Source organism: Rhinoderma darwinii, chromosome 4 (genome assembly GCF_050947455.1).
Source record: "Rhinoderma darwinii isolate aRhiDar2 chromosome 4, aRhiDar2.hap1, whole genome shotgun sequence".
Taxonomy (NCBI): Eukaryota; Metazoa; Chordata; class Amphibia; order Anura; family Rhinodermatidae; genus Rhinoderma; species Rhinoderma darwinii.
In genome coordinates this window covers 331,077,695-331,098,414 of record NC_134690.1, presented here as the reverse complement: position 1 = coordinate 331,098,414, position 20,720 = coordinate 331,077,695, and the positions used below count along the sequence as shown (strand labels likewise).

Sequence of the window (20,720 nt, the reverse complement as noted above, 5' to 3'; positions counted from 1 at the left end):
ATGTATCCCCTATCCACAGGATAGGGGCTACATGTGAGATCGCTGGGGGTCTGACCGCTGGGACCCCCAGCAATAAGGAGAACAGGGGAGCGAAAGTCACCCAAAGCACTACATGAGAAGCCTGGACTTCCGGATTCTGTGTCCGGCTTATCTGTTCCGCAGCTCCATAGAGATCAATGGAGAGCCGCTCATGCATGCGCAGAAGAATCAAATTGATCTTTATGAAGCTGCCGGACACAGAACGCGGAAGTCACAGCTTCTCGTGCAGCGGTCTTGGTAACTTTCGATCCCCGTTTTACTTATCGATCACACATGTATCCCCTATCCTGTGGATAGGGAGGATACATGTGTTTTATGGCATAAGCCCTTTAAACTGCCAGGAACAGTGAAATTGCTGTTCCTGGCCGTTATAGCAGCATGTCAAAAGCTGACACCTGCAGTGTATGGAGCGGGCTTAGCGCGTGAGCCCGCTCCATACATCACCCCCCTCCAGATCCATGATGTGCCGACACGTCATGGGTGAAGAAGGGGTTAAGCAAGGAAGCGGTCATGGCGCCCGGCGATGCCGGGTCCCTTGACTGCGGACTATAAGACGCAGGGACTTTACGGTATATATTGGGGGGGGCAAAATATCAAAATATAATTCTTGGGGCTATTGCAGTTTTTGAAATTAAGTAATTTGTTGGGGTTTCTAATATTTACACTGCTCAAGGACACTTCAGACCTGATTTAGGCCCCATGCACACGACCGTAGACTTCGTCCGTAATTTAGGACCCATTCATTTCTATGGCCGATAGAAACCTTCCCATATATTTACGGGAAGGTGTCCGTGCCGTAGAAAGACTCTGCAAAAGATAAGACATGTCCTATTTTTTTCTTTTTACAGACTGTGCTCCCATACATTATATGGGAGCACTGGTGTCTGTCCGTGGCCATCAGCAGCCGGCCGTGTGCATGGGGCATTAGTCTTTAAAAAAAAAAATGGTTTTGGAAATTGTCTTGAAAATGTGAAAATTGCTGCTAAACTTATAGAATTCTAACGTTCTAAAAAAATAAAAGGATATTTAGAAAATGATGCCAACATAAAGTAGACAAATGAGAAATGATAATTATTAAGTATTTTGGTGGTATCATTATCTGTGTTACAAGCAGAGAAATGCAAATTTTCTTCCACATTTTCAATAGATTTTGGTGTTTTTTTAAATAAAATTAGAATGCATCAACAAAAATTTAGCCCTAACATAAAGTACAAACTGTCATGAAAACACAACCCCAGAATCGCTTGGATAAGTAAAAGCATTACAATGTTATTACCACATAAAGGGACACATGTCAGATTTTAAAAATGTGGGCTGTGTCAGAAAGGTAAAAACTGGCTGCGGTGGTTAGGGGTTAAAATTCCAAGCAGTGATCTGATTGGTTGCTGTGGTTGACTATGACATTTATTGCCTCAATGTTTAAGCCACGCCCCTTTTTAATCAGCAGTTCTACTGTCAGTTCCACAGATTGTCCGACATACATCACATGAAGATGACTGCCACTGTCTGTCACAAGGATGAAAACTGTTTGGACTAGCAGATACATGGAGAGCAAAGCGCTGACAATGTGAAGGTAAGGAGGATCAATGTGACTCTGTTGCCCGAGGGCATAGTTGTAAGGCACCTAGCATCTGGAGCACATAACCTACAAGCCCCCCTAGCTCTGCCCCTTCATAGGGGTACAAGGGTACATATAAATTTAATGCCAGCCTTGCTCCCAAATGGTCTGGATCCAATGGGACAGTCAGAGGGACAGTTTAGGTATTTTTTAGAACAGCGCAGCCACTGTTACACTGATTGCCATGGTAGCAGCAGCCATTTTACTAGAGTCAGTTAGAGGGAGTGAGCATGCAGCTACTAGACATGAATGTAGACAGAGCGCTAATAACAAGGTCAAGTTCACAACATGGAAAATTATTGCCGCCCCTCGCCCTGGAAAGAGCTTGGAAATAGTAAAATCTAATGGCCCCCTACATACAACTTGTATAGCTACAAAGTGTAAGTCCTACCAATCAGAATACAGTTTTCCTAGTGCTAGTTTAACATTTAAGGTAGTGATCTGTTTGGTTGCTGCGGTCAACATTGACACTTATTAAGGGAGATTTTTTTAAATTGTCTAAAAGAAAAACTGGACTTGTTGACCATAGCAACCAATCAGAGTTCAATGAAAGCTGCACTATGATTGGTTGCTATGGGCAACAAGAACAGCTTTTCTTTTAGGCCTGGATCACACAGAGGATTTTGCAGGCAGAAAAAAATCTGCCTCAAAATGTAATTTTCCCGTGGCCATTGAGCGTCGTGGGGAAAAAACGCAGTGAAAAACGCTTTTTCTGCCACCTATTAATTTCAATAGAAGGTCAGAGGTGGAAGTGCGACAAGAAAGGACATGCCGCTTTATTTTCCCGTGTGAGGCTAAAAGCCACCTCGGAAAGAAAATGCCTCCCATTGAAATCAATGAGAGGCGGTTTTGGACGTTTTTGGGGCTGTTTCCGTGTCAAAATCAGCGCCAAAAAAACTCTGTGTGAACTGGGCCATAGACAATTTCGATAAATGGGGCCAATTGTATCTAAACATAAGCCCCGCTCACATGTTATATATTAGCAGTTACATAGCATGATATATCATTTCCAACTGACATTTCTTCCAGTCTTTTCCAGAGGAACAGTTTAGGTATTGTTTAGAATAATGGGGCCAGTGTTGCACTGGTTGCCATGGTAGCAGTAGCCATTTTGCAAGAGTCAGAGGAAGTGAACATGCGGCTACTAGACCTAAATGCAGACAGTGCGCTGATAACAGGGTAAGGATCACAATATGGAAAATGAAAGATCTGACAGCGAGAGAGTTTATTTATTTATTTATTTATTTATTTTATTTGAGAAAACAATTACTAAAAATTCAATATGAACTTTCGGAATAAGAATATAAATGTACAGCGGATCATAGAATGATTATTATCCATAAATTATACAGCAACAACATATTATGCAGTGCTGTACATTGTAGGATAGAGAGGTACAAAAACAGACCCCAATGCAAAACATTAGAAGTATAAGGGCATGACCAGACGTGGTGGAATTGCTCTGGAATTCCGCAGCGGACAGTCCGCTGTGGAAATCCGCAGTATACACGTTTCTTTATTGCTTTCCACAGCTTTTTAGTTAGGTTAGTTTACACGCTGCGGAGCATAGGCTGCAGTGCGGAATTTGGTGTCCGCAGCATACTCTGACTGTTGCGGACGTGTAGCGGACTTGTTGCGGACTCATTGCGGAATTTCTCCTTTGACTTCAATGGAGAGTCAAAATTCCGCAATGAAATCCACCGATGTTATGTGTGCTGCGCAGCGTATTGGTTTTACGAACATGATAGTTCTTCATTCGTGGCTGGACCTATGTATTTCTAGGTCTACAAACAGACTGAGGAAGTCAATGGGGATCCCGTAAATTCGGGTGACTACGTCTGTGCACCCGTAATTACGGGAGCATTGCTAGGCGACGTCAGTAAATAGTCACTGTCCAGGGTGCTGAAAGAGTTAAACGATCGGCAGTAACTGTTTCAGCACCCTGGACAGTGACTTCCGATCACAATATACATCAACCTGTAAAAAAAATAGACGTTCATACTTACCGAGAACTCCCTGCTTCTTCCTCCAGTCCGGCCTCCCGGGATGACGTTTCAGTCCAAGTGACGGCTGCAGCCAATCACAGGCTGCAGCGGTCACATGGACTGTTGCGTCATCCAGGGAGGTCGGGCTGGATGTCAAGAGAGGGACGCGTCACCAAGGCAACGGCCAGGTAAGTGAGAATTTCTTTTACTTTTACTAGGGAAAGTGCTGTCCCAACTCTCTATCCTGCACTGATAGTGAGAAGGGAAATACTTTCACCTCAATACGCAACAGCTTGTCCGCATCAATTTAACCCGTTAGTGACCGGCCCATCGTGTTTCTACGTCGGTCACTAACGGGCCTTATTCCGATGCCATAGACTTTTTACGTCGAGCAGGGAGCTGTCAGATCTCCCTGCTCTCAGCTGCTAGAGGCAGCTGAGGGCTGGGAGCGTCCCTGCTCTGCCGTGTGAGATCGATATTAGTATCGATCTCACATGTTTAACCCCTCAGATGCGGTGCTCAATAGCGAGCACCGCATCTGAGTGGTTTTGGAGAGAAGGAGGGAACTCCCTCTCTCCCCCACCGACACCCGGCGATACGATCGCTGAGTATCTGTGTCTCCCATGGCAGCCGGGGGTCTAATAAAGGCCCCCAGGCTGCCTGGAGTGAATGCCTGCTAGATCATGCCGCAGGTATGACCTAGCAGATGCCTGTCCGTGTTAGGGCATGACCACACATGGCGGAATTCCTCCGCAACTGTCCGCATCGATGCCGCACAGAATCTGCGTTGCAGATTCTGCAGCGGATCTGCACAAAATGTGCAGTACATTGATGCGGACTAGCTGCTGCAGACTGCGGGAAAAGTGCTTCCCTTCTCCCTATCAGTGCAGGATAGAGAGAAGGGACAGCACTTTCCCTAGTGAAAGTAAACGATTTTCATACTTACCGGCCGTTGTCTTGGTGACGCGTCCCTCTTTCGGCATCCAGCCCGACCTCCCTGGATGACGCGCCAGTCCATGTGACCGCTGCAGCCTGTGCTTGGCCTGTGATTGGCTGCAGCCGTCACTTACACTGAAACGTCATCCTGGGAGGCCGGACTGGAGACAGACGAAGGGAGTTCTCGGTAAGTATGAACTTATATGTTTTTTTACAGATACATGTATATTGGGATCGGTAGTCACTGTCCCGGGTGCAGAAACAGTTACTGCCGATCGCTTAACTCTTTCAGCACCCTGGACAGTGACTATTTACAGACGTCTCCTAGCAACGCTCCCGTCATTACGGGAGCCCCATTGACTTCCTCAGTCTGGCTGTAGACCTAGAAATACATAGGTCCAGCCAGAATGAAGAAATGTCAAGTAAAAAAAGCAAGACGCATCCGCAGCACACATGACATGTGCATGACAGCTGCGGACTTCATTGCGGAACTTTGAATCTCCATTGAAGTCAATGGAGAAATTCCGCCATGAGTCCGCCACTGCTCCGCAACAGACAGAGCATGCTGCGGACACCAAATTCCGCTCCGCAGCCTATGCTCCGCAGCGGAATTGTACGCATCGTGTAAACGAACACTGCTAAATTAAAGTGAAAGTCAATGTAGAAACGGCTCCGCTGCGGATTAACGCTGCGGAGTGTCCGCAGCGGAATTTAAGTGCAATTCCGCCATGTGTGAACCCGCCCTTAAACAGACAGGCAGTAATACACTGCAATACAAAAGTATGGCAGTGTATTATAAATGCGATCGCAGAATCGCATATTATAGTCCCCTAATGGGACTAGTAAAAAAGTGAAAAAAAAGTTTAATAAAGTTAATTTAAAAAAAAATGTGAAAAAAAAATGAAAAACCCAGCTTTTCCCCTTACAAAATGCTTTACTATTAAAAAAACAAAATAAAGTTAAAAAGTTACACATATTTGGTATCGCCGCGTCCGTAACGACCCTGACTATAAATCTATTACATTATTTAACCCGCACGGTGAACGCCGTAAAAAAAAATAATAAAAAACTATGGAAAAATTGCTGTTTTCTGTGAATACTGACTTAAAAAAAATGTAATAAAAAGTGATCAAAAAGTCGCATCTACTCCAAAATGGTACCAATAAAAACTACAAGTCGTCCCGCAAAAAAAAAGCCCTCATACAACTGCATCGGCGAAAAAATAAAACCGTTACGGCTCTTCAAATATGGAATCACAAAAACAAATAATTTTGAAAAAAAAGGGTTTTTACTGTGTAAAAGTAGTAAAACATACAAAAACGATACAAATTTGGTATAGTTGCAATCGTAACAACCCGCTGAATAAAGTTATTGTGTTATTTATACCACACGGTAAACGGCGTAGATTTAGGACGCAAAAAAGGGTGGCGAAATTTCAGATTTTTTTCTATTCCCCCCAAAAAAAAGTTAATGAAAGTTAATCAATAAATAATATGTACCTAAAAATGGTGCTATTAAAAAATACAACTTGTCCCGCAAAAAAACAAGACCTTATACAGCTATGTCGACGCAAAAATAAGAAGGTTATAGCTCTTGGAATACGACGATTGAAAAACGTAAAAAATAGCTTGGTCATTAAGGTCCAAAATAGGCTGGTCATTAAGGGGTTAATGCCCATTTTAGGCAGAGCCGCAACAGAATCTGCAACGCAGATTATGTGCGGCATTGATGCGGACAGTGGCGGAAAAAATACGCCACGTCTGGTCATGACCTAAAACAAGAGAAGAGAGCCCTTCCCAAAAGAGGAAAGTAAATCGAAGTTGTGGGTCAGGAGTGGCGAGATTATTATTATTCTCTGAAAAACTAAATGTATATTTTAATAGAGACTTTTTCTCATATTTCTCTTTTGTCTTATAGGACGTCTTACATTTGCTAGAAAATATACAACACTTCAAAGCTACAAAGTATCAGTTGTCACATGGAGCTCTATGGGAGAAGAAATGGCTATAGAAGAGGATGAAGACGTAAGTATCCGACCTCTGTAATCTAGACGTGGGAACGATTCACAAGAAAACCAATTAATATCTAGATTACACACAATATGTCCTAGGAGAATAATTGTAGAATATTTATCGAGTAACAAAAAAAATGGATAATATTTCAGCTGTACTAGAAAAAGCCTCATGGAGGAAAGGGAGGGAATTTATAACAGGGATGGATGTTCAACAAGAGGAGAATGACAGGAAATGTGGGAGCAAATATTATGTGTAATAGAACAAATTCTATAGGTTAAAAGTAATGTTGTGGAGAAAGTGTCATTTCTGGGGGGATAAATGAGGGAATGTGTATAATGTTTTGTATGTGAAAATTGCGTCATTAGTCAGAAAAAAGTACATCAAGTCCTATGGCAACCAAGTACCTGTGGGCAATCAGAGCTCTATGGGAAATGGTGGCTCCTATAGGTGAAAACCACGGACGTGTGTATCTTCCTATTTTTTCTGACCACTGACTTTTAATAATGTTTACAAACCACGTGTGTATCTTCCTATTTTTTCTGACCACTGACTTTTAATAATGTTTTTATTTGTATAGCAATCTTATGTTTAACCCGTTAGTGACCGCCAATACGCCTTTTAACGGCGGCCACTAACGGGCTTTATTCTGATGCATATGCCTTTTTACGGCACTGCATCAGGATAAAGTAAACAGAGCAGGGAGCGTCAAATCTAGAGGCAGGTGAGGGCTGGGAGCGTCCCTGTTCTGCCGGGTGAGATCGATATTAGTATCGATCTCACCTGTTTAACCCTTCAGATGCGTTGCGCAATAGCGTGCACCGCATCTGAGTGGTTTTGGAGAGAGGGAGGGAGCTCCCTCTCTCCCCACCAACACCCGGCGATAAGATCGCCGAGTGTCTGTGTCTCTAATGGCAGCCGGGGGCCTAATAAAGGCCCCCAGGTCTGCCTGGAGCGAATGCCTGCTAGATCATGCCTCTGGCATGACCTAGCAGATGCTTGCCCGTTTTAAACGGACAGGCAGTAATACACTGCAATACAAAAGTTTTGCAGTGTATTACAATAGCGATCGGAGAATTGCATATTATAGTCCCCTAGTGGGACTAGTAAAAAAGTGAAAAAAAAGTTTAATAAAGTCAATTAAAAAAAAAAATGTGAAAAAAATGAAAAACCCAGCTTTTCCCCATACATAATGCTTTACTATTAAAAATACAAAATAAAGTAAAAAAGTTACACATATTTGGTATCGCCGCGTCCGTAACGACCCCGACTATAAATCTATTACATTATTTAACCCGCACGGTGAACGCCGTAAAAAATTTAATAAAAAACTATGGAAAAATTGCTGTTTTCTGTGAATCCTGACAAAAAAAATTTGATAAAATGAGATCAAAAAGTCGCATCTACTCCAAAATGGTACCAATAAAAACTACAAGTCTTGCCGCAAAAAAAAAGCCCTCATACGACCGCATCGGCGAAAAAATAAAAACGTTACGGCTCTTCAAATATGTGAAAAAGTAGTAAAACATACAAAAACTATACAAATTTGGTATCGTTGCAATCGTAACAACCCGCTGAATAAAGTTATTGTGTTATTTATATCACACGGTAAACGCCGTTGATTTAAGACGCGAAAAAGAGTGGCGAATTTTCAGTCTTTTTCTATTCCCCCCCAAAAAAAAGTTAATAAAAGTTAATCAATAAATAATATGTCCCCCAAAATGGTGCTGTTAAAAAGTACAACTTGTCCCGTAAAAAACAAGACCTTATACGGCTATGTCGACGCAAAAATAAAAAGGTTATAGCTCTTGGAATGCGACGATGGAAAAACGTAAAAAATGGCTTGGTCATTAAGGTTCAAAATAGGCTGGTCATTAAGGGGTTAATAGGAAAAATTAGGATGTGACAAATATTCTATAGGTTATGAGTAATAATGAAGAGGGCCTCATTTCTGGGGGGATGGATTGGGAATTGTGGGTTTTGTGTTGAATGTGGTAACTGTGTGTCATTGGTCAGAAAAAAGTCAAAACCTTTAAGTCCTGGGGGCAACCAAGTACCTGTGGGCAATCAGAGCTCTATGGGAAATGTTGGCTCCTATAGGTGAAAACAACGGACAAGTGTATCTTCCTATTTTTTTTGACCACTGACTGTTATTTGTTTTTTTTAGAGGATTTATTCATGAAAGGTTATTAACCCCTTCCCGCATGTACGTGATGGAGATCGTGCGGGCACAGAAGCAGTGCCCGCACTATAGCCGCGGGAGCCCGGCTATGACTGACAGCTAGGCTCCCGCTGCAACTGCCGAGATTGAAGAAACCTTAAATCTCAGCCGTTTAACCCATTAAAAGCCACAGTCAATAGTGACTGCAGCATTTAAAACTATAGACAGAGGGAGGGAGCTCCCTCTGTCACCCATCGGCGGCCCGCAAATGCGATCTCCGGCCGCCAACAGGTTTCCATGGCAGCCGGGTGTCTAACAAAGACCCCCAGGCCTGCCCTGGCTGTATGCCTATTAGGCCATGCCAGAGGCATGGCCTAATAGATTGCCTGTCAATTTTACACTGACAGGCAATAATGCTTTGGTATGTTAAGTATACGAAAGTATTACATCTGTGATCAGTGGGACTTAAAAAAATAATTAAAAACAGTCAAATAAAGTTTTTAACAATATTAAAAAAAAATGTGAACAGTAAAAATAAAATAAAACTATTTTTTCCATAAAAGGTGGTTTTATTTAATAAAAGTGTAAAATCAAACATGAAGAGTACACATATATGGTATTGCTGCGATCGTAACAGCAAAAAGAATAGAGTTAACACATTAATTCAACTGTATAGTAAACGCCGTACAAAAAAAACAGCTAAAAACATCATCAAAATCGCTTTTTTTCGGCATTCCCCCACTAAAAAAATATAATAAAAGTTAATCAATAAGTCCCACGCACCCCAAAATAGTAACACTGAAAACTACACCTTGTCCCACAAAAACCTAGCCCTCATATTGCGATATCAATGGAAAAATAATACAGTTATGGCTCTTGGAATACGGTTATGCAAAAATGTATTATTTTTATTTAGTAGGTTTTTTATTGTGCAAACGTAATAAAACATAAAAAACCTAACATATGTGGTATCATCGTAATCGTACCAACCCATAAAATAAAGGTAACATGGTATTTATGCCGCATGGTGAACGGCATACATTTCAAACGCGAAAAGCAATGCAGGAATAGCGTTCCTTTCAATTCCGTTCCCCCAAAAAAGTTAATAAAAGTTAATCAATATAATATATGCACCAAAAAAATATGCCATTAAAAAAAACAACTCCTCCAACAAAAAACAAGCCCTCATACGCCTATGTTGACGGAAAAATAAAAGAGTTATAACTCTTGGAATGTGAAAATAAAAAAGGATGCTTGGTCATTAAGGCCAAAATAGGCCTGGTCGTTAAGGGGTTAATAGAGGAAGAGATATGTAGCATGGGGAGTTCATTGTAAGTGTGGATATATTGCAATATAGGAAATATGGGAATAAATATTATGTTTGATAGGACAAAATATGGATTAACAGATATTCTATAGCTTAAACATGATGTTGGGGAGGGTGTCATTTCTGGGTGGGGGGGGTGGATGGGGAATTGTGTGTGATGTTTTGAATGCAGAAATTTTGTCACTGGTCAGAAAAAAGTAGATCAAATCTTTAAGTCCTGTGGACAACCAAGTACCTGTGGGCAATCAGAGCTCTATGGGAAATGGTGGCTCCTATAGGTGAAAACGACGGACGTGAGTATCTTCCTATTTTTTTATGACCACTGACTGTTATTACTTTTTATTATAGTTTTCATTTTTTATGAAAGGTTATTAATAGAGGAAGAGATATGTTTCATGGGGAGATCATTGTGAATGGGAATATTTTGTAATATAGGAAATACGGAATAAATATTTTGTTTGATAGGAAAAAATATGGATTAACATATATTCTATAGGTTAAATTGATTGAAGTTGGTGAGGGCCTCATTTCTGGGGGATGGATGGGGAATTGTGTGTGATAGTTTGAATGTAGAAATTGTTTCATTATTTAGAAAAAAGTAGATCAAATCTTTAAAGGCAATGTGTTGCCATAAAAACATGTTTTGTTTTTTTTAATTAAACATTTAGTGTGTGGGTGATTAAACATTGTTCAAATTTTTTTTATTTTTTTCACGAGATGGGAAATATTATAAATTAATTCTAATTTATAGTATTTCCCATTTCTGGTCACTAGATGGAGCTATTCCCAAAATTGCAGCATTGCAACATTGGGTGAAAAGCCCTCGCTCTAGTGAGCTCTCAGCATCCCCCCCTCCTTTATCCTGGCTAGTGCCGGGATAAATGAGGGGTTTGAACGGTGTAACCTCCTACACTGTGTGTCGCCATTTTTTGAGCTAACACACAGTGTAGTAGGTTTACATACAGTAGTAAACACACACAAACACGGAACATACATTGAAATCTCTTACCTGCTCCTGCCACCGCGGCTCCCTCCGGCCCGTCCGCTCCGTCTGCTGCCGCTGGTCCAAGTGCACAAGTCCGGAAGCCGCGACCGGAAGTAGTAATATTACTGTCCGGCTGCGACTTCCGGTCCACAGGAAAATGGCGCCGGACGGCGCCAATTTCAAATTGGACTGTGTGGGAGCGGCGCATGCGCAGTTCCCACACAGACGCCGTACACACAAGTGAATGGGACGGGAGCCGTTCGCAGTCCCTATGGGACTGTGGCTGCCGTATTCCATGTCTGTATGTGTCGTTAATCGACACATACAGAAATGGAACAAAAAATGGCAGCCCCCATAGGGAAGAAAAAGTGTAAAAATAAGAAAAAGTAAAACACAAACACACAAATAAATATAAACGTTTTTAATAAAGCACTAACATCTTTAACATATAAAAAAATAATTTGTGATGAAACTGTTCCTTTAAGTCCTGGGGGCAACCAAGTATCTGTGGGCAATCAGAGCTCTATGGAAAAAGGTGGCTCCTATAGGTGAAAACAATGGACGTGTGTATCTTCCTATTTTTCCATATTAGAGGAAGAGATATGTTTCATTGGGGGATCATTGTAAATGGGGATATTTTGCAATATAGGAAATATATGAATACATATAATGATTGATAGGACAAAATATAAATTAACAGATAGGTTAAAATGATGTTGGGGAGGGCGTTACACATGATTATGGCCCAATTTGGAGGAGCAGAGATTTTTTTTGGCTTATCAAATAAACCTGTGAAAAATAGTGAAGCTTTAGCAGCCCTATTCAGAGCCTAACAGCTACCTAAAAAGACAGCCATTATAAAAGTCCAGGCATATACAAGGAAACAGTCACCTGAGGTCACAGGTAACATAATGGCAGATGAGGTGGACAGAAGGCTTTAGATTATCTGGGCTGTAACATGCCATAATCAAAAGACTGTTTGGGCCGGTATTTGCATGATCCAGTTGGAGATAGGCGTCAAATTTCACGAAAGGAGAAAATACCACCTGTACCCAAAGGGGAGCAATTCCTAATCTTGGGGATAATTATAATCAAAGTGATCCTTCTATATACAGACAGGAAATATATCATTGCCCCATGGGTAACAAGACTAGTGAACCATGGTGCCTTTTCAATAATTCCCCAAGGTTTGGGGAACTAGCAGATATGATGAAACATCATATGAGTGGCGCCTTTATGCTTCCAAATGATATCTATATATTCTGTGGTCATAATGCCTATCAATGGATACCCATAGGAGTAGAAGGAACCTGTACATTAGCTAGACTCCAGCTACCCACATGGGTATGCGAAAATACTGATTTTCCTTAGAGTAACATACCAAATCATATGTTGTTTAAGAGGGAAGCCAACCCAAGTAAGGCTAAATCCCTAGTCCCTGGCAAGAAAAGTTAGGCCTATCACTTACACTAGTAGGCACATAATATTGAAAAGCTTGCTGACATATTGCAGAATATGTTTATGATGCTTTAAATATAACTAGCACACTTACCAGTCAGCTTATCTTAGTAACTAATCAGCATGCTTTGGTCATGGACTATCGGATAACATCCCAAGGCGGTACGTGTCAGATAGTAGGCCCTGCCTGCTGCCATTATATAGAACCCTCTGGACTGTTGCAAGTCAAGTGTGATATCAGGGCGAAGAGGGTTAAGGAAGAGTTCAGGAAAGTTAACTCTCAGGGTGACTGGAATTTCAAATTGCCAGATTGGCTTAGTTGGCTAACAGCTAACTGGTTTAAGGGAATAGGTGCTTGGTTTTACGGAATATTACATGTAGATTTGCAGGTATTTATTATAAGAATACTGATTTACCTGACTGTCAATCTAATTTTTATACTGATGACGAAGTCTTGTAATTGTTAGAAAAACCCAACACAGATTAAAGTTCCATGTGTAGAAAAAGGAGTAACATTGGGACATGAAATAACTTCTACATCCTTGCTCCCAGTAGCAGTTCCCATGCCTCGATGGATATGCGTCTACTGTGATGAATGGAACCCCTCTCAAGTTGACATATGCGTCCATTGTGGTTGTCAGGAAGGAATAAGATAATTAGGGATCTGGTTTTTTTGGGCAGGAACACCCCACTCTTAGGTAAATGATTTATAGATGATCTGTGGGAAAGGATCTCAAGGCAAGTTTGATGATCCCACTGTTTATATGGCTACCCGTATAATCCGTGATATACCACAGTTTCGGCTGTAACTCATGATAGGTAGATTCCCCAATCTAATGGCCACTATACTAGTTTAGGAAGGGATAGGAGGATCCAAGTTTTCACCTTCAGAGGATATCGGGTCCCATAGGGATAGAATCGTTGGATGCTATTAGAGTAATTTGGATAAATTGTATAAATTATCAAAAAAACGGCATTATATTCAATTAGATATGTATGAGATATGTATAAGATATGTTTTAAGATTTCCATTCCCTTTCCCCATCATTTGAATACATGGAATTAAGATGACGTCATCTAGCAATCCAAACTAATAAATAGTTGATGTGTTTGAAAGGATTCTAGGAAGAAAGTCATTACCTTATATAGAAGTATTTTTGAATGCATGCATTTGTATACATGGCATTGGTTAATGTGTGTTAAGTGAAAGCGTGAACCTATAAAGCCATTTTAGATTTCTGTACATCAAACCATTGTATGTGAAATCTCTGCCAATCTGTCATTTTTGTGAATTTGATTGAATCCTGGACAAATTCTGTTATCAACAAAAGGAACTTAAGGTTGATGGAGATCACTCTAACACTTCCGTTTTCTTCTGTCCACTGACTGTTTTTAATGTTTACATTTGTACAGGGGTGTTATGTTTAATAGGACAAATTAGGATGTGACAAATATTCTATAGATTATGAGTAATGATCTGGATGGTGTAATTTCTGGGGGGATGGGAATTGTGGGCTATGTTTTGAATATAGAAGCCAGAAGAAAGTAGATCATATCTTTATGTCTTTGGGGCAACCAAGTACCTGTGGGCAATCAGAGCTCTATGGGAAATGGTGGCTGATATAGGTGAAAACGACAGACATGTGTATCTTCCTATTTTTTCTAACCACTGACTGTTTTTAATGTTTTTATTTGTACAGGGGGTGTTATGTTTAATAGGACAAATTAGGATGAGACAAATATTCTATAGGTTATGAGTAATGATGTGGAGGGTGTAATTTCTGGGGGGATGGATTGGGAATAGTGGGTTATGTTAGGAATGTAGAAATTGTGTCATTAGTCAGAAAAAAGTAGATCAAATCTTTAAGTCCTGGGGGCAACCAAGTACTTGTGCACAATCAGAGTTCTATGGAAAATGGTGGCCCCTATAGGTGAATACAACGGAATTGAGTATACTCCTATTTTTTCTGACCACTGACTCTTCTTATTTGTTTGTTTTTTTAGATTTTATTTTATGAAAGGTTAATAATAGAGGAAGAGATATGTAGCATGGGGAGTTCATTGTAAAAGGGAATATTTTGTTATATAGGAAATATGGAAATAAATATTATGTTTGATAGAACAAAATATAAATTCACAGATATTCCATAGGTTAAACATGATGTTGGGGAGGGCGGAATTTCTGGGGGATGGATGAGGTATTGAGTGTGATGTTTTGAATGTAGAATTGTGTCATTGGTCAGAAAAATATAGATCAAATCTTTATGTCCTGGGGAAACCAAGTACCTGTGGGCAATCAGAGCTCTATGGGAAATGCTGGCTTCTATAGATGAAAACGACAGATGTGTGTATCTTCCTATTTTTCTGACCACTGACAGTGTTTAATGTTTTTATTTCTATAGGACAAATTAGGATGTGACAAATATTCCATAGGTTATGAGTAATAATGTGGAGGGTGTCATTTCTGGGGGGATGGATGAGGAATTGAGTGTAATTTTTAAAAATGTAGAAATTGTGTAACTCAGAAAAAAGTAGATCAAATCTTTAAGTCCTGAGCGCAACCAAGTACCTAGGGGCAATCACGCTATATGGAAAATGGTGGCTGCTATAGGTGAAAACGGCGAAAGTGTGTATTAGAGTTTTGTTTTTTTTTAAATGAAAGGTTATTAATAGAGGAAGAGATATGTAGCATGGGGATATCATTGTAAGTGCGTATATTTTTCAATATAGGAAATATGGGAATAAATACTATGTTTGATATCACAAAACATGGATTAACAAATATTCTATAGGTTAAACATGATGTTGCGGAGGGTGTCATTTGTGGTGGGATGGATGGGGAATTGTATGTGATGTTTTGAATGTGGAAATTGTGTCATTAGTCAGAAAAAAGTAGATCAAATCTTTAAGTCCTGGGGGAACCAAGTACCTGTGGGCAATTAGAGCTCTATGGGAAATGGTGGCCCCTATAGGTGAAAACGACAGACGTGTGTATCTTCCTATTTTTTCTGACCACTGACTGTTTTTAATGTTTTTATTTGTACAGGGGGTGTTATGTTTAATAGGACAAATTAGGATGTGTCAAATATTCTATAGGTTATGAGTAATGATATGGGGGTGTAATTTCTGGGGGGATGGATTGGGAATAGTGGGTTATGTTAGGAATGTAGAAATTGTGTCATTAATCAGAAATAAAAGTAGATAAAATCTTTAAGTCCTGGGGGCAACGAAGTACCTGTGCACATTTAGAGCTCTATGGGAAAAGGTGGCTCCTATAGGTGAAAAAGATGGGCATGTGTATCTTCCTATTTTTTATGACCACTGATTGTTATTATGGGTTTTTTTTAGTTAGTTTTTTTTATGACAGGAAATTAATAGAGGAAGAGATATGTAGCATGGGGAGTACATTGTAAGTGCGGAAATTTAGCAATATAGGAAATGTAGGAATAAATACTATGTTCAATATGACAAAATATGGATTAACAAATATTCTATAGGTTGAACATGATGTTGCGGATGGTGTCGTTTCTAGTGGTATGGATGGGGAATTGTATGTGATGTTTTGAGTGTAAAAATTGTGTCATTAGTCAAAAAAAAGTACATCAAATCTTTAAGTCCTGAGGGCAACCAAGTACCTGTGGGTAATCAGAGCTATATGGAAAATGGTGGCTCCTGTAGGTGAAAACGTTGGTTGTATGTATATTCCTAGTTTTTTCTGACCACTGACTGTTATTAGGTGTTTTTTTTGGAGTGTTTTTTTATAAAAGGTTATTAACAGAGGAAGAGATAATTAGCATGGGGAAATATTTGTAAATGGGAATATTTTGTAATATAGGAAATATAAGAATACATATTATGATTAATAGGACAAAATATAAATTAACAGATTCTATAGGTTAAAATGATATTGGGGAGGGTGTTGCACATGATTATAGCCCAATTTGGAAGAGCAGAGATTTTGTTAGCTTATCAGGTAAACCTGTGAAAAACAGTGAAGATTTAGCAGCCCTATTCAGAGCCTAACAGCTACCTAAAAAGGCAGCCATTATAAAAGTCCAGGCGCACACAATGAAACAGTCACCTGAGGTCGTAGGTAACCGAATGGCAGATGAGGTTGCCAGAAGGCTTCAGATTATCTTGATTGTAACATGCCATAATCAAAAGACTGTTTGGGCCGGTATGTGCATGATCCAGTTGGAGATGGGCGTCAAATTTCACGAAAGGAGAAAATACCACCTGTACCCAAAGGGGAGCTATTCCTAATCTTGGGGATAATTATAATCAAAGTGATCCTTCTATATACAGACAGGAAATATATCATTGCCCCATGGGTAACAAGACTAGTGAACCATGGTGCCTTTTCAATAATTCCCTAAGGTTTGGGGAACTAGCAGATATGATGAAACATCATATGAGTGGCGCCTATATGCTTCCAAATGATATATATATATTCTGTGGTCATAATGCCTATCAATGGATACCCATAGGAGAAGAAGGAACCTGTACATTAGCTAGACTCCAGCTACCCACATGGGTATGCGAAAATAATGATTTTCCTTAGAGTAACATACCAAATCATATGTTGTTTAAGAGGGAAGCCAACCCAAGTAAGGCTAAATCCCTAGTACATGTTTCCTGGCAAGAAAAGTTAGGCCGATCACTTACACTAGTAGGCACATAATATTGAAAAGCTTGCTGACATATTGCAGAATATGTTTATGATGTTTTAAATATAACTAGCACACTTACCAGTCAGCTTATCTTAGTAACTAATCAGCATGCTTTGGTCCTGGACTATCGGATAACATCCCTAGGCGGTACGTGTCAGATAGTAGGCCCTGCCTGCTGCCATTATATAGAACCCTCTGGACTGTTGCTAGTCAAGTGTGATATCAAGGCGAAGAGGGTTAAGGAAGAGTTCAGGAAAGTTAACTCTCAGGGTGACTGTAATTTCAAATTGCCAGATTGGCTTAGTTGGCTAACAGCTAACTGGTTTAAGGGAATAGGTGCTTGGTTTTACGGAATATTACATGTAGCTTTGCAGGTATTTATTATAAGAATACTGATTTATCTGACTGTCAATCTAATTTTTATACTGATGACGAAGTCTTGTAATTGTTACAAAAACCCAACACAGATTAAAGTTCCATGTGTAGAAAAAGGAGTAACATTGGGACATGAAATAACTTCTACATCCTTGCTCCCAGTAGCAGTTCCCATGCCTCGATGGATATTCGTCTACTGTGATGAATGGAACCCCTCTCAAGTTGACATATGCGTCCATTGTGGTTGTCAGGAAGGAATAAGATAATTAGGGATCTGTTTTTTTTTGGCAGGAACACCCCACTCTTAGGTAAATGATTTATAGATGATCTGTGGGAAAGGATCTCAAGGCAAGTTTGATGATCCCACTGTTTATATGGCTACCCGTATAATCCGTGATATACCACAGTTTCGGCTGTAACTCATGATAGGTAGATTCCCCAATCTAATGGCCACTATACTAGTTTAGGAAGGGATAGGAGGATCCAAGTTTTCACCTTCAGAGGATATCGGGTCCCATAGGGATAGAATCGTTGGATGCTATTAGAGTAATTTGTATAAATTGTATAAATTATCAAAAAAACGGCATTATATTCAATTAGATATGTATGAGATATGTATAAGATATGTTTTAAGATTTCCATTCCCTTTCCCCATCATTTGAATACATGGAATTAAGATGACGTCATCTAGCAATCCAAACTAATAAATAGTTGATGTGTTTGAAAGGATTCTAGGAAGAAAGTCATTACCTTATATAGAAGTATTTTTGAATGCATGCATTTGTATACATGGCATTGGTTAATGTGTGTTAAGTGAAAGCGTGAACCTATAAATAAAGGCTCCGTTCACAGCCATTTTAGATTTCTGTACATCAAACCATTGTATGTGAAATCTCTGCCGATCTGTCATTTTTGTGAATTTGATTGAATCCTGGACAAATTCTGTTATCAACAAAAGGAACTTAAGGTTGATGGAGATCACTCTAACACTTCCGTTTTCTTCTGTCCACTGACTGTTTTTAATGTTTACAATTGTACAGGGGTGTTATGTTTAATAGGACAAATTAGGATGTGACAAATATTCTATAGATTATGAGTAATGATCTGGATGGTGTAATTTCTGGGGGGATGGGAATTGTGGGCTATGTTTTGAATGTAGAAGCCAGAAGAAAGTAGATCATATCTTTATGTCTTTGGGGCAACCAAGTACCTGTGGGCAATCAGAGCTCTATGGGAAATGGTGGCTGATATAGGTGAAAACGACAGACATGTGTATCTTCCTATTTTTTCTAACCACTGACTGTTTTTAAAGTTTTTATTTGTACAGGGGGTGTTATGTTTAATAGGACAAATTAGGATGAGAAAAATATTCTATAGGTTATGAGTAATGATGTGGAGGGTGTAATTTCTGGGGGGATGGATTGGGAATAGTGGGTTATGTTAGGAATGTAGAAATTGTGTCATTAGTCAGAAAAAAGTACATCAAATCTTTAAGTCTTGGGGAAACCAAGTACCTGTGGGCAATCAGAGCTCTATGGGAAATGGTGGCTCCTATAGGTGAAAGCAACAGATGTGTGTATCTTCCTACTCTTTCTGACCACTGACTGTCTCTAATGTTTTTATTTGTACAGGGGGTGTTATGTTTCATAGGACAAATTAGGATGAGACAAATATTCTGTAGGTTATGTGTAATGATGTGGAGGGTGTAATTTCTGGGGGGATGGATTGGGAATAGTGGGTTATCTTATGAATTTAGAAATTGTGTCATTAGTCCGAAAAAAGTAGATCAAATCTTTAAGTCCTGGGGGCAACCAGTAGCAGTTCCCATGCCTCGATGGATATGCGTCTACTGTGATGAATGGAACCCCTCTCAAGTTGACATATGCGTCCATTGTGGTTGTCAGGAAGGAATAAGATAATTAGGGATCTGTTTTTTTTTGGCAGGAACACCCCACTCTTAGGTAAATGATTTATAGATGATCTGTGGGAAAGGATCTCAAGGCAAGTTTGATGATCCCACTGTTTATATGGCTACCCGTATAATCCGTGATATACCACAGTTTCGGCTGTAACTCATGATAGGTAGATTCCCCAATCTAATGGCCACTATACTAGTTTAGGAAGGGATAGGAGGATCCAAGTTTTCACCTTCAGAGGATATCGGGTCCCATAGGGCTAGAATCGTTGGATGCTATTAGAGTAATTTGGATAAATTGTATAAATTATCAAAAAAACGGCATTATATTCAATTAGATATGTATGAGATATGTATAAGATATGTTTTAAGATTTCCATTCCCTTTCCCCATCATTTGAATACATGGAATTAAGATGACGTCATCTAGCAATCCAAACTAATAAATAGTTGATGTGTTTGAAAGGATTCTAGGAAGAAAGTCATTACCTTATATAGAAGTATTTTTGAATGCATGCATTTGTATACATGGCATTGGTTAATGTGTGTTAAGTGAAAGCGTGAACCTATAAATAAAGGCTCCGTTCACAGCCATTTTAGATTTCTGTACATCAAACCATTGTATGTGAAATCTCTGCCGATCTGTCATTTTTGTGAATTTGATTGAATCCTGGACAAATTCTGTTATCAACAAAAGGAACTTAAGGTTGATGGAGATCACTCTAACACTTCCGTTTTCTTCTGTCCACTGACTGTTTTTAATGTTTACAATTGTACAGGGGTGTTATGTTTAATAGGACAAATTAGGATGTGACAAATATTCTATAGATTATGAGTAATGATCTGGATGGTGTAATTTCTGGGGGGATGGGAATTGTGGGCTATGTTTTGAATGTAGAAGCCAGAAGAAAGTAGATCATATCTTTATGTCTTTGGGGCAACCAAGTACCTGTGGGCAATCAGAGCTCTATGGGAAATGGTGGCTGAGATAGGTGAAAACGACAGACATGTGTATCTTCCTATTTTTTCTAACCACTGACTGTTTTTAAAGTTTTTATTTGTACAGGGGGTGTTATGTTTAATAGGACAAATTAGGATGAGAAAAATATTCTATAGGTTATGAGTAATGATGTGGAGGGTGTAATTTCTGGGGGGATGGATTGGGAATAGTGGGTTATGTTAGGAATGTAGAAATTGTGTCATTAGTCAGAAAAAAGTACATCAAATCTTTAAGTCTTGG

The 20,720-nt window shown here is 39.6% G+C and overlaps 1 long non-coding RNA gene across 1 annotated transcript in view; it reads left to right on the top strand.

Moving 5' to 3' along the window:
• Window positions 1-1,506: 1,506 nt before the first annotated feature.
• The window catches only part of LOC142761244 (uncharacterized), a 118,529-nt gene continuing 99,315 nt past the window's right edge, over window positions 1,507-20,720 (top strand). The window contains exons 1-3 of the long non-coding RNA XR_012883574.1: window positions 1,507-1,612; window positions 2,687-2,836; window positions 6,496-6,602. This is a non-coding gene — a long non-coding RNA (uncharacterized LOC142761244). The remainder of the gene's footprint in view (window positions 1,613-2,686; window positions 2,837-6,495; window positions 6,603-20,720) is intronic.